This window comes from Chrysemys picta, chromosome 14 (genome assembly GCF_011386835.1).
Source record: "Chrysemys picta bellii isolate R12L10 chromosome 14, ASM1138683v2, whole genome shotgun sequence".
In the NCBI taxonomy this organism is placed as follows: domain Eukaryota; kingdom Metazoa; phylum Chordata; order Testudines; family Emydidae; genus Chrysemys; species Chrysemys picta.
Genome location: NC_088804.1, coordinates 31,565,835 through 31,580,624, shown reverse-complemented (window position 1 = coordinate 31,580,624; position 14,790 = coordinate 31,565,835). Strand labels below are relative to the sequence as shown.

Here is a 14,790-nt window from a genome sequence, read left to right as displayed (position 1 = left end):
GAAAGCAGTATTGATTACTGAATCACTCATTTAAAATATTGCATTGTTATAGTAAGGAAGCTAAGTGTCAAGAAGGGCGACAGTAATAATTCAGGGGAAAGGCAAGAAGATTCTGAAACTCTTTACTTTAGAATGTAGGCTTGAAATAAGAAAAGCCTGAACCTTCAGATGTCAGGTCTGACTATTGCTGTGAAGGCAGGGGACTAGACTCAATGACCTTTCAAGCTCCCTTCCAGTTCTATGGGATAGGTAGATCTGACTATGTTGTCTGCTTTGGTGTCCTGGTCCAGTCTGGGGGGACTAGACTCAATGACCTTTCAAGGTCCCTTCCAGTTCTATGAGATAGGTAGATCTGACACGGTTGTCTGCTTTGGTGTCCTGGTCCATCTCAGGGGATGCTGGAAGATCAGCAAAAATGAAACAAGAAAATGAAGAAGACTCTTGGTAGCAAGACAAGGGAAAGCATAGTATTTTCACATGTGTATATAGACTAATCTTCTGAAAGGACCAACTACAGTGCTCCATTTGTGGAAGGACTCCCTATTGATGCCCTTAGATAATGTACATGTGGGCAATATGTGGCTGCAAATGAGTGTGTTACATATATAAACTAGCAACAGAGGGTCCTGTGGCACCTTTAAGGCTAGCAGAAGTATTGGGAGCATAAGCTTTCGTGGGTAAGAACCTCACTTCTTCAGATGCAAACTATAAACTAGTGGCAAACTTAAAGAGTCCAGACTTTTATTCAGATAAAAAACAAAACTTGTGTCTGTCAGGACCCATGGAATCCATCCCCAGTCCTTCCTTGCCTGAACAACTCCTTCCCCACCAATTCCTGATTCTCCCCATCTGCTGTATACTTGAGAGCCATCCTGCAAAATTAATTGGAGTAGGATTATTCATTGAATACACTGTAGAGTACTCTTGGCCCCACTGACATCAGTGGGAGTTTTGCCATTGACTTCAGTGGGGCCAAGATTTCATCCTATATATAAGAAACCTGTCGTAGAGTCAGATTTACTACTCACTCTTGTTTTAAGGGGATGACAGACATATGGACACTACTGTATCAAGTCTCCTTCTTGAAAAGCTAGCAGGCATGAACCTGATCTCACAAATATTCTCTGCTTGTTTCTTCATAGGGCAATGAGTCACCCTTCTCCCTGATAGCAGGGTCCTGTAACTTCAGTGCTGGTTCCAACTGCCTGAGTTCTTTAACAATTAGGAGGGCTTTCTCCCCACCCAGAGCTTTATATTCTTCCAAAAAAATAAAATAAACATTGTTTATAATGTTGTCTGGTTGTGAACTAACAGTTGCAGACACGAATTATGGACCTACACAACGATGTGACTACAGTATACATTAATGCACCACAAGATGTGGGTACCCCCGACCTCTGTACCATTGATTTCCCAGTGATGTCCGGAATAATTACCTTAGTAAAAAAGTTATGAAGCCAGCACATTAAGATAGAGTACATTGAAGCTACCAATTCAGCCTTTGATTTTGTCTGACAGACAATTAAAAATTAATGAACAAAAATTAATAATAAATGTATTCATGGCCTTATTGGGATTCACAACTCTTTCCCCAATGTTAAACAAGTACAACCAATTGTTCCTCTTAAAGGGAAATAATGTCAGAGATATTAAACTGTACAGTCTCCAGACCCTATTGCAATGTATTTGAGCTAAGGTACAGTAGAGAGAATACAAACATGAGAGCTCACATACTTGCCTTAGGGTGCTGAATCCTGTAATGTTAGGATTTTCATGAAAGCGTTTGGAGCAAATTATACTTTTCCCCCTTTAAATAACAATATTACTTAGCACTTGTATCATCTCTAAATACAGCTAAACCATTAAGTGCCAGACTCCCATACCCTTCCTTACACTGAATAGTAAGTACTTTTGCCTGAAGGCCGATCTATTCAAATCAATGGGATCATTTGCAGAATAATGGGCTACTTAACACGAGTATCAAAACTTGCCCCAACTAATTCTCATAATGCCTTTGTGATGCATTATTACCTCTGTTTTGAAGATATGGAAACTCAGCCGCACACAGGGCAAATGAAGTGTCTCTTGCCACTCAGTGAGTCAGCGCCAGAGCTAAATTTAGAAATCCTGTGCTCATGCCCTAGACCATGCTGCCTTCATATACAATTTTAAACAATCAGGAACAGATCTGGATATCTTAGTTGGGAATTGGTCCTGCTTTGAGCAGGGGGTTGGACTCGATGACCTCCTGAGGTCCCTTCCAACCCTGATATTCTATGATTCTATGATCTTTACTTACGTTTAGTTATAACTTACACCATGAATAATCAGTGGGTCTACTTATGGAGTAATATGTTCCCAAGCTTCAAGAAGGGCATCAGAATCTGGACTCAGTTTCACACCTACATTTCCACCATCCCGTTATTCAGAGAGTTGGCAAATGTGTGCATTTGCTTACATTTAAAATGTGGAGGATTCCTACCATTCACAAAAGGACTCTTCTCCCATAAATCAATCAAAAACCTTCAAGTATACTCCATTTCCCCCTAGAGATGCCCAATCCAGAGCAGGGAGAAAGCAAACATAGCCAGAAATAAAACAAAATAGATGAAAATCCAATTTGAAAAACAAACAAAACAAATCCCCTACTGCATATGAAAAGAACCCCTAGTTCTTTGAACAAATACTGGTCTGTATAGTGGATTGAGATTGAAAGATTTAAAAGCAAACTGCTCGAAGGTACTATGCCTAGTACAAGGAATGTCTTAACAAATATAGAAGTTACTTACCATCAAATGCATATCATATTTAACATTGAATACGGTTGTTTCTCGTAGGATTCTGCAGAGATCGGTACTAGGCTGGCCTCCATTCTACATTTTCATCAGTAATCTGAAAGTAAATATAAAAATCACTGCTGAGAAAATGTGTGGATTACACAAAGATTGGCAAAATGTTAAGCTCGGAGGACAGCACAATCAGACAGAGCGATCAGGGTCACTTGGTGAGTTTGGCCCTTCAAACAAGGGTTTTAAAAACAACCAAGCCAAGTGTGATGGGTTGGATCACAAAAACCCCCTTGGGAACTGCCAACTGATGTGCCAAGACTACTTCTGCCCCTGCTTTCCTACCCTGGCAGCTTGGGACTTCAGTACCCTGCCTGGTTTAAGCCAGACTCGCTAGCCTGCTGTAAACCCAGACCCGGGTCTGAACCACATCCCCTAACAGCTGTAGGCTTAACTGAAAGCAGCTTAAGAAGTGTGCCTGTCTTTAACACTCAGATGCCCAACTCCCAGTGGGGTCCAAACCCTAAATAAATCCATTTTACTCTGTATAAAGCTTATACAGGGTAAACTCAAATTGTTCACCCTCTATAACACTGATAGAGAGATATGCACAGCTGTTTGCCCCCTCCCCCCCAAGGTATTAATGCATACTTTGGGTTAATTAATAAGTAAAAAGTGATTTTATTAAATACAAAAAGTAGGATTTAAGTGGTTCAAAGTAATAGCAGACAGAACAAAGTGAATTACCAAGCAAAATAAAATAGAACACGCAAGTCTACGTCTAATACAGTAAGAAAACTGAATACAGATAAAACCTCACCCTCAGAGGTGTTCCAATAAGCTTCCTAGAAGGAGACAGACAAGTCTCCTTCTACTCTGGGTCCAGCAATCACTCCCACCCCCTGTAGTTACTGTCCTTTGTTCCAGTTTCTCTCAGGTATCCTTGGGGGTGGAGAGGCCATCTTTTGAGCCAGCTGAAGACAAAATGGAGGGGTCTCCCAGTGGTTTAAATAGACTCTCTCTTGTGGGTGGATACCCCTCCCTCCCCCTGTGTAGAATTCCAGCTACAAGATGGAGTCTTGGAGTCACATGGGAAAGTCCCATGCCCTTGCATGACTCAGAACTTACACGTAGCAGCCATGGTTCACATGCTACCTTGAATGTCCTGAAGTAGACTTTTTATGTGGATTGGAGCATTCCAAGATCCATTGTCGATTAAGTGCTTCTTGATTGGGCACTTAACTTGCACATTCCTTTCTCTAGAAGCTGACCAAATGCTTTACTAAGGCTACGTAGAAATCAAGCAAGTATACAGCCAATATTCATAACTTCAAACACAAAAATGATACATGCATACAAATAGGAGGAATAGATTCAGCAGATCATAACTTTTACAGAGATATGTTACATGGTATATGTAGCATAAAACATATTCCAGTTATGTCATATATATACATTTATAAGCATATTTCCATAAAGCCTTATGGGGTGCAACATCACACCAAGCAGTAAGGAATTCAGGCCATACTTGGAGAATGGGAGACTGTATCCTGGAAAGCAATTACTTTGAAGAAGATTTAGGGTTCATAGTGAACATGAATTGCTGGGGTGCAATGCTGTAGGGAAAAGGGTTAATGTAATTCTTGATGTACAAACAGGGAAGTAGTGAATAAGAGAAGGAAGGTGATCTCATCTCTATATGGACATTTGTGAGACTGAATACTGTGTCCAGTCCTGGTGGCAGCATTAAAAAAAGGGGGGGGGGGCTGAAAAAAATGGAGAAGGTGAAGAAAAGAGCCACAAAAATGATTTGAGGGCTGGAGAAAATGCCAAATGCCAGTGAGAGAGAAAGAGCTAAATCTGTTTAGCTTGTCAAAAAGAAGATTGAGAGTGACTTGATTACTGTGTCTAAGTATCTTCATAAGGAGAAAACACCAGATACTAAAGGCCTCTTTAATTAAGCAAGTTATATTAGTCTCACCCTTTCACCCCCAAAACTTCTCCCCTACCCTGCCCATCTCCTTTCAAAGGCTTATAATGTCATCAAAATTGGGCAGATTTTCACAGATGCAGCAACATTTATACATAGAGGTCATATCCAAGTGATAAATCGCCGTTATGATATAATGTATTTCTTATACTATCACACATGTGCTAGTGCCTAGAAGGACCCCATACCACACCAGATCTCATAGGCCAATTGGGCTAGGCACTGTACGTACACATAGAAAGAACCATTTCTTACCCTGAAAAAGCTTACAGTCTAAATAGACAAAGCATGGGAGAAAAGTAGTATTAATATCCCCATGTTATGTGTTGGGAATAAGTAATGACCTCTGTTGTAAATAATAGGGTAGGCAGACGACAACCTCTAGCGTAAGATTCTGTATTGTGAATGCTGCCAGCTTTGACATTGTTCATAGTGGACACTAGTGTATTCCAAAGTAACTGAAAATGTGGGTTCTCTTCAGGGTGGCTTATGGACAACAGGGGAAGCTTGCTCACTGAGGGTCAGATTGTGAGAGGTCTTTGTGGCTCAGAGCAGCATCAGAGGAAGCAGAAGACTCTTTTCGGACTTCACCCAACTCCCTCCCTGTGCCAGCACAGAGCAGAGTCTCTCCCCAGTGCTTATCACGGTGGCATCGCTCTGCATTGTCCCTTACAAAAGGCAGAGGCATAGAAGCCATTAGCTAGTCCAAGTTCTCCCTGCTGTCCTCCGGAGCAAAGCATGGGTACTGTGTTAATGATGGGGTTCAGATTAATGCTGATTTATTAGACTGAGGTCAGTAGCCTTCAATCTGAATCAGTAAACGGTGGGGTGGACTGTCTAATATGCCAGCCCTTTTATTGTCATGTATATTCTCTCACATTTTAATTTATATCAGACATTAACTACCATTATCTTTTCAATGCACTTGTTTGTTTAGGGTTGACATTTTATCCTACATGACTGTATTTACTGATTAGATCTAAAGTTAAAAGGAAAATGAATACAAATGAAGGGTTTTGGTCTACTTACAGCAAGGTTACTAGACACTCGTAGTCTCTTTCCAAACACATCTCTGTAGCTGCTTCCCCAGAAGCAGGCTCACAAAATACACAATTAAAACAATGCTAAATCCCTGAGGGGGAGGGGTGGAAGGAAAAGAATTTCTGGCAAAACCAAATATCTGCACAGCTGGTGAGAAAATTGATTGTCCAGACTCCAGCACTGCTGCTTCAACACATCACAGGATATCCAGATCAAGTGTCCTATTGAGTTATAAGAGCCTGTTATAATCCAGCTCACTCAGGAAAATCAAGGAAATTTTGCCCTGGTATCAAAGTAAGTTATGGTGCCATAAATAATGGTGATGCCAAATTAGTAGCAAAGAAAAAAAGATTCATAATTTGTTTAAAGAGTATGGTTTCATGGTTCAGAGGAATGTCAAAATGTTAAAAAATAAAAATACATATTACAATAGAGAAATGGAATAAAAGAGGTTACACGTGGGATTGTTATTCTTACAGTACTGGCCTTCCCCTAAGCCTTTACAGCATTAATTCAGTAGTTGGCATATTGGGCCATATGCACTACTGGGGTAATTCCATTGGACATCAAAGAAGTTGCCAAAGGGACAAATTTTATCCTACACAACTATAGGATAAAATTGGGAGTCTTTCCATTGACCCCAATGGCCTTTTGTATCAGCTCCTATGTGCTAGTTTACGCCAATTTGTAAGACACCAGAGAGTTAAGGCTCATTGGGACACATTAACTTTAAATTCTTATCAAATCCGTACACTGTTTCCAATCCATAAAATTAAATAGAAGCTCATAAACTTATAAATATGTTTATTAGTCTTTCACAGACAGACACAGACTAGTAAACATTTCAAAGTCTGCATCCCTCTAGCCCCAAGGGTGTCTTCTTTAAAGGAGTCATTGATTTTTGTCATCAAAAACCAAGTATTCAAGTAACAGTCTCAAACACAGGCTGATGGTAAAGTACCAAGATTCCCAAAGGTGCCATCTGTAAAAGGATCATTGATTTTGACCTTTTGGGTGGATTTGTCTTTTTTTCCTAGTGTTTTATTATGTGCATCAATAACAGGCTAGGCAAGGAAGACAAAATGAGAGACAGAAAATATAACTTTTTAGAGCTTTACATTTGGAATTCTGCCAAGAAAACATTTTGCGTTAAATTATCCCAGTGTTACCAGTTCCTAATCCAAGAAAATCTCTGAAAACTGAACATGATTTAGACCAAATCATCTGCCCAAGAATTACTACAATTGTCTGTTCTTCCCTGACTGTTCCATTTAATGGCCTTAAACCCATATCATGTGGTGTAATACAGCCACTATAGTAATACACCATGTCCCCCATTTTAAAGTGTAGCTCTTTATACTTTGCAACAGTACAATGAACTTTTAGTTAGGAGAAGAAATATTCAAAGGGTCAGATTCTGCTGTAAATCTAGAGCACTGTTCCTGAAGCCCATGGAGTTACTCCAGATTTACGGTAGTTTAATCAGAAGCAGAATTAGGCCCAAGCTATCTTGCGTCGAGAATGCTTTAACATTACTTTCAGTTACTGTGCGTGGGGCTATCCTGTCCCTCCCTTTGGGCTCCCCCTCCACACACCAGGTTGGGGGAAAGACAGAAATCCCCAGCCTCAGACTGACATTTTGTGGAAGCAAACTCCAATTCTAGATTCATGAAGAGGGGGACAAAACGTAAGTGGATAATCAATTCTGCTGGGTTTCCACCAGTCATGATCTTTGGCAAATTCCTCACAAGCAGGCCTCTGAAAATAGTGGGAATCCTGTTCACTGCAGCTGCTTTGCTTATTCGGACTCCTGGCTGGTAGAAGTCTGCATGCAGTCTGACTGGTCTGCCTTTATCTCCCCCAACAACACAGCCAATCTGCCAGTGGAGGAAAGAGCATGGAAGAGTGCCTCAACTGGTGCCAGATATTGCTTGGCAGGAGACCAGACCAGCAGGTGAAGCCATGGCCTCCTGCCCTGGATGATCATAACAGAGCACTCACACTAGTGCAGGGGTCAGCAATGTTTGGCACGCGGCTCGCCAGAGTAAGGACCCTGGTGGGCCGGGCCAGTTTTATTTACATGCTGACGCGGCAGGTTCGGCCAATCGCAGCCCCCACTGGCCGCGGTTCACCATCCCAGGCCAATGGGGGAGGCGAGAAGCGGCATGGGCGAGGGATGTGCTGGCTGCAGCTTCCCGCCGCTCCCACTGGCCCGGGACGGCGAACCGCGGCCAGTGGGGGCCGCGATTGGCCGAACCTGCCGCGTCAGCAGGTAAATAAAACTGGCCCGGCCCGCCAGGGTGCTTACCCTGGCAAGCTGCGTGCCGAACGTTGCCGACCCCTGTTCTAGCTTATACTATGTCCTGTTGATATTTTGCCATTACTATTCATCTGCATCTTGGGTCACATTAGACTTATATAAAGAGGGAGTGCAGTGTCCAAATGTGGAGTCATTAAAGTAAAATGGATGTGGCTTGCCCCATTAAGCAAGTTGCATCTGTTCTTGACTCCCCAAGCATATGCTGCTCGTGAAAAATGAGGAGTGTAAGTTACAGCCACACTGCCTATCTGTACTCCAGCTGTGAAGCATTAAACTAGTGCTCTTTTTCAGCTCCTACAATGGATTTAACTAAGGGCAATTTTGCACATTAGTAAGAATTTTTCTAAACAAAACAATCTTTTCAGTGCAAGTGAAGAGGCTTTGAATAGGATTGCAAAGTGGATTAGGATCACTTACAGTAGATAGCTGTTGACAAGATATTGCTTGCAATTGCCATGAACATACATTGATAGATGCCAGAGAGGAAGTTAATCATTGAAATAATAAGGACATTTCAACATATGCACTAACAGAACATGTTATGTTAGAGAATTCCTGTCATTTCTATAAGGACATTTCCTTTGGCTATCTACCAATATACATTCAAAACAGTCCATGAGTGATTTCATACTCTGAGTCACCCAAATGATTCTAATCCACTTTGGAAAGAAATAATCTTATCCTATGGATTGTGTTTGCACACATCCATTTTACATGTAAAACAGATGCTCATTCATAGAGCAAATTTACCAAATATGTCAAATGTCAGACAATCTCTCTAGTGCACTCCCTGTTTCAATCTTCTTTAGAACTGGCTAGTAGACTACAGGATTGTCACCTTGCCCTGTAGTGAGGTGCCTAGTATTTAGCTAGTAACCAAGACTAGACTAGACTAATTTTTAATGCTTCAGATGCATTTATTCCCAATGATCATATATCCCTGAAATTGTTACCCAGCAAAGACAGTGATCTTCCCAATGATGGCGTTATATACTTTTTAACCCGTGCTCCAGATAAAACAAACCCCCAAGATTTAAATAATCATGAGAAATGCAATAAAATAAGGATTTTCTGCTACCCCTTTTGGTGTGCATATAAACACGTGTGCGCGCACACACACACACACACGTACAAGTCAAGAGAATGAAGAAGAGAATTAATTTAGGTGTAACCTGACATCACTTGTGTGGACTGGAATAAGATCAAGAATTTGCAGTGGTGAGTTTTTATTTTTCCTGGTCAGTTACTAGTGAGTCTATCTTATTCTGCATTAATTTTAGAAGAGTCAAGTTTGTTGGGTTTTCCTCCACAATTGTCCTCTAGAAGCTCAGGGATCTGAAGCAAGTGGAGATCTGGATGCAGACTGTGTGGTTTTGGTAGGATCCCCATTGTTCTGAATAACTTTGTTGATCAGTTGTCTTTGTTGCAAATGAGAGGTTTTTACTCTTTTGCCAACTGAATCAGCCTCAAGTCTACTAGGGCCCTTAAAGGATAAATTATTAATGCTTCCCTATCCTCCTGGGCATTTCTGCCCTTCTCTCTGCTTCTTTTCCTGTCTCTATCCTCTCCCCTTCTTCCGCCTGTGTGTTTCTTCCCCTACCTCTTTCCTTCTGATCCTATGACTATCTCTGTTCCCTCCACCTATTTCTCTCCCTGGGATTCTGGGAGAAACTCAGTGTTGTCATATGGTTTCAATGGATTTGCACCTGCTTACACCAGTTGTGAATTTGACCCTTTATCTCTCCTCTTGTTCCACTCTGGCCCCATTCACTTCTCTCCTCCTCCCATCCCTGACAGATCTCATTCCCACAATGTTTCTTTCCTTTCTCCACTAACACATTCTCTCCCTACTTTGGGTCTACTTCCCTCTTCTAGCCCCTTCTAAGTCCGGTCACATCATGCTCCCATTCCAGGTCTCCCGCTTTCCTGTCTCCCCATCCACTCCCTCATTTTTGTTTCCCTTCTCTCACACATTTCACCATCCATGCTCCCCTCACTCTGCCCCCTCCACATTTTTGTTCCTTGCTGAGATTAATCCAGTTAATCAGATCATGAGATGGGAGAAACACTTATCACAGTCATCTGACAAGGAGGGAGTACAGTAGTATAGACCAAAATGGTGCTACTGAAGAGGAGAAGTATTGCACAGAGAAGAGGGAATTTTGGTGCTCCCTGCAGTGTGGCATCTTAGACAATTACCCAAGACACTTTCATTCAGGCTGACACTATTTGCCAGTTACAGAAGACAAATATAGTTGTCCCTAGAGTTCGCCTAGATTCCCAAAGAAGACAAGCAGTCAGTGACACAAAAGCACCCATAAACCCCAGAGCCTGGATTCCAGACAGAAGCAGGAGTAATCTGAGAATTCAGAAAGGTACTTCTTGGCCGCAGGCCCACAAGATGTTATTATTTTGTGCAAACTTGGAATGTGATGCTGGAAAACCATCGTTGTGAGCTGTCGGAGTTTGCTTCATTCTGGCACTGCCATTCCTCCTTTTGAGATGTTATTGTGTCTGCCAACTGGTGGTCAGAAACTAGGGGAGACTGACCAATTAGTGGAGCCCTCATCTGGGGGAAGGTCACACTGCATGTTTGGCCTACACATTAGTGCATCTGAGGCTCGAAATAGGATTCATGTGGTGCCCTGGAAGCAGGGAGCCTCCCACTGCGTGAACCAGCAGGTGTTAAGTATATGCTAAGCTGGTCACAGCTGGAAGTCACTTTTTCAATGGGAGGGGATTGTCTTGCATATTCAACGTTTTGCTGAGCTGTTTAAACCAGAACCATTGAAGGAATAATGTTTCTTTTATCCATTTCAACTTATCATTAATGATAAAGTTAGTCTGTCTCTCTTTTCAGACAGGTTCGGTAATATTGTAAATTTAAGTGAAACTGCTAATGGGAGCAATTAAACTGAAATGAAAACAGCTTCCTGCTTATTATTATTATTATAAAAAAATAAAAAAAATAATGAGTTTGTTACCAAAATAACTTTCAACTGAGAAGACAACGCAGAGTTTCATCCCATAAAAGAGTGGGTTAAGTCACTTGATTTTTCTAATGGGTCTGTGATCAAGTGGCTTCTCTTGTTATGAATAAAACCCCTTCTTTCTGTATGGAGAGCTCTGTGTTTGATATTTGGAGGGGTCAGCTGCAATTATTTTCTTGGTGATAGGCCAGGGACTGAATGATGTTTACTATTTACTCTGAATCCTGATTTTCCATGGTTCAGCTAGGTTTAACTGTACACTCCATACTCTGGAACAGAGAAAAAAAAAATCATACTTGGGCTTGTGCAATCTTATCTTAAAGGGCAAAAAGTGAGCGTTTACAGATACACATATTACTACATGTAATTAAGTGTAAAAGTTTACTCACTACTAGGCATTTCAGGCAATTCCTTCCATCTTAAGAACCCTCTGATGCAAGGCAGATGGTGTATTATGTCTAAATTTCAGACACCTAGTGGCATTATTTATTCACAGGCTAAGGTGGTTCAAATAATGCTTGGTATTGGGAATGTATCCTCTTGTATGGTTTCCTGCTTATGAGAAAAAGTAACCATGTGTGTTATGGTAAAGATCAACCATATGTAGGTATACTTTAGGCTTGTTCTCTGATAGCTGTAGAATATGGATATGGGGGCTGCGACAGTGACCTTGAAGACAGAACAATTCAGCTTGCTCATCCTAAGAGCCGTGCTAAGTGGCCTCACCTGCCTAAGAAAGGGGCTTGCAGGGCACCATGGGGGCAGGGGGAGGAGACTTTGAAGGGACAAGCCTTAGGAGCAGCCAAGCACAGGACAAAGCTCAGTCTATGGGTTATGTCAGGTTATTCTTAAAATTGTGAATATAGGAAACATCGGAAAGATGGGCGACTTCTGGGCAATATTGGTGCACATGTGCACTGAGTGGGTGGAGACTGCCAGTTCCCAGGGCACAAGAGTGATGTATTAACTTTAAAAGCCACTATCCTGGTACATAACCCACCAAAACTGGAATGTTATTGAAATAGGCATATGCACTAGTAACAATAAGATTAGGCTTCAATGCCAAGACTCCTATTAACTTCAATCATTGTTGGATCAGGCCCTGTGCTAAGAGACTCAAGAATCAAGACTACAAGACAGATTTCAAATTCATTGCTCTAAAAATGTTTCCAATTAGTAAATCTTTCATGGCCATAAAACAATATTTGGCTTAATAAGTATCTGTAACAAGTTTAAAATTAAATAGTGAAGGCTGTATTCTCTCTCCTAAACTGGACCTGATCTGTACTCACTCCTCCTAGCTCTTTGCCTAATGAAAAAGCCCTAGCTGCTGTCATTTTAAAAGAAGACAAAAGAAACGGGAGACTGGAAGACAAAGGCAGACAAAATGCATTAGCAGGAAGGTCTACAAAAACAGCTGTGAAAATGAAAAGCCTTTCCATAATTGACGAGTCCTGGCTGCTGCCTCTGTGCAGCCAAACAAAAGGGAGGGCAACCGTGGAGACAAAGGAAGGAGATCTTCATTAGGAGAATTATCTACCCAATATTTCCTCAAACAAAAGCTTTCTACAGGACTGATAATTCCATTAAAAGGGCAGGGAGTTCACTATGGGAAAACGTTCAGTTTGAGACATCAAGTTTTAAGTTTGACCCCTTGTGGGCCCTCCACACCCTATCATTTTATGATTTTCAATTAGTCTGCGTACCGTACTTTCCAAAGTCATGTTCTGATGGGCCAGGTGGGCCTTACGGTGAGATTACAGCCATGCACCTGGTGTCAATGGGACAGAGATGGGACTTTGTTATCACCAATAAAACCCCTACAGTCACCTGATTTTCATTTACACCAAGTCCCCTTTATATTACACAAGAAGTATAGATAGGCACGTATTCCATTCACACCCACATTAAGGCCCCTTTACAGTGCCAGAGAGGTAAAGGGATTTTAGCATAACAAGAATTGGGCCCATTAGGCTTAGTGGGTAGAAAAATCATGGGAGGTTGGTTTAAAGTGTCCTTCAGCCCTCACCTTCCCCTATTTCAATTTTACATTTAAGAGAAATGTGCAGGCGTTTTCTCCAAATGTAACCAGTTCCTATAACCTTCCATTTCTCTGTTCCCACACCACCTTCAGTGCCACTCTGCCTCTGTTACAGCCAGCAAGACTCCTTTAAGGTTTTCTTCATCCTTAAAAGGCAGGAAAGCAGAGCCATAAATTAGCTTTGAAATCAACTTTTTAAAGTAGGACTTAATAAGCCCGGCCACTTCTCAGGAACTGCTTGGTGCCACTTCCATTCCCAGTCTTGCTGTGACACTCAGCAGCTATTGAGAAGTGGTTGGGCTTACTTAAAATGCTGAATTGAAAGCTGATTTAGCTCTCTTCTCCTCCCTGGTCTAGCAACCCATATTCCCAAACCTACAGAGATTTCAGTTAAAAGATCAAAGGAAAGTTACCAAGGGGGAAAAAAAAATCAGCTAAAGTTTATATAGTAAAGTGGGTTTTACTGATCACTTTCCCCTGTCACCTAGCCTTTGGCTAAAACAATGGAATCTCTCTAGACACTGCTATAGGAATAATAGGATAGAAATAACGGTTATACTTGCCTTTTTTCGCTTGAGTCTAATGGGGAAAATGGCTGGAGATCTGTGATCTTTTCCAAATTTCTTGCAATATCTTGTGAACAGCTTACTCCAGCTCTTCGCATTAACCTCCAGACCTTACTATTTAACTGCAAATAGAGTTAGGTCATGCATCTCTTAGCAAGGCATGGTAAGGTAGCTGGTGGCACAGCTACATCTATAATCTGTCACATAGGTCCTATGATGAGGATATCAAGGCCTCCTTAAAGTAAGTCTTGGTGAGGCAGTTAGAAAAACTCTGATTTTATACCAAAGGTGTCAGGCTTGGACAGCTGATCTGTAAAGCTCAGCTCACAGATATGCTCATGTTATCTCAATAGGTGTCCAATGAACCCCAGAAGGCTAGGGCATTCCCTGCAAGTCTTGCCTAACTGTTGTAACCGGGCAAGGGACGCTAAAGTTAAAGAAGTGAGTGAGCTGAGATGTGCAGGTTAGAATGCAGAAACTCTGGAAGAAATTTGGAGCTGTGTGTGGTCTTAAAGAGGAAAAGAGTAAATGTGGCACATATACAGACAAACAAATGGAAAGGTTGGAAAGCCAAGATGCTAGCAGAGGGCTAGTACTCAGGGAGTTCGTGCCTCATTAACTGGTGCTGAAATTATTCTAGATGAAACTATGCAACGGCATGTGATAGAGGTTGCCAAAAGGTCAGACCAACTGGTGAGTGTTAAACAGTGTGGGAAAGAGGGCACTATCAATATACTAAGTACATATCACAGTTAGGAGAGGCACAATAGGTAAAAGAGGAGTTTTTGGATGAGTTTTTCTTTATTGGAAACATACCTTCTAATGAGAACAGAATTATCAGAGCAGATCTAAATGCACAAGTTCATACTGTGAAGGCTGGATATGGAGAGCATGGCATAGGAACCACAAACTCTGAAGGAGAAAAAGGTCCTACAGACTTGTCTGGCACTGGAGTTGGTGATCACAAGACACTTTCAGAAGAGGGAAAGCCACCTCATAACATATGCCAGTGGAGGACACAAGTTTCAAAATTGATTTATTTTTAATAAAAGGAAG

At 41.5% G+C, this 14,790-nt stretch overlaps 1 long non-coding RNA gene across 2 annotated transcripts in view; it reads right to left on the bottom strand.

Annotated features, from left to right (window-relative positions):
- Window positions 1–14,790, bottom strand: part of LOC135975574 (uncharacterized) — an 86,604-nt gene that overhangs the window by 56,997 nt on the left and 14,817 nt on the right. For both annotated transcript variants that reach the window (XR_010592491.1, XR_010592490.1), the window contains exon 2: window positions 2,790–2,892. This is a non-coding gene — a long non-coding RNA (uncharacterized LOC135975574). The remainder of the gene's footprint in view (window positions 1–2,789; window positions 2,893–14,790) is intronic.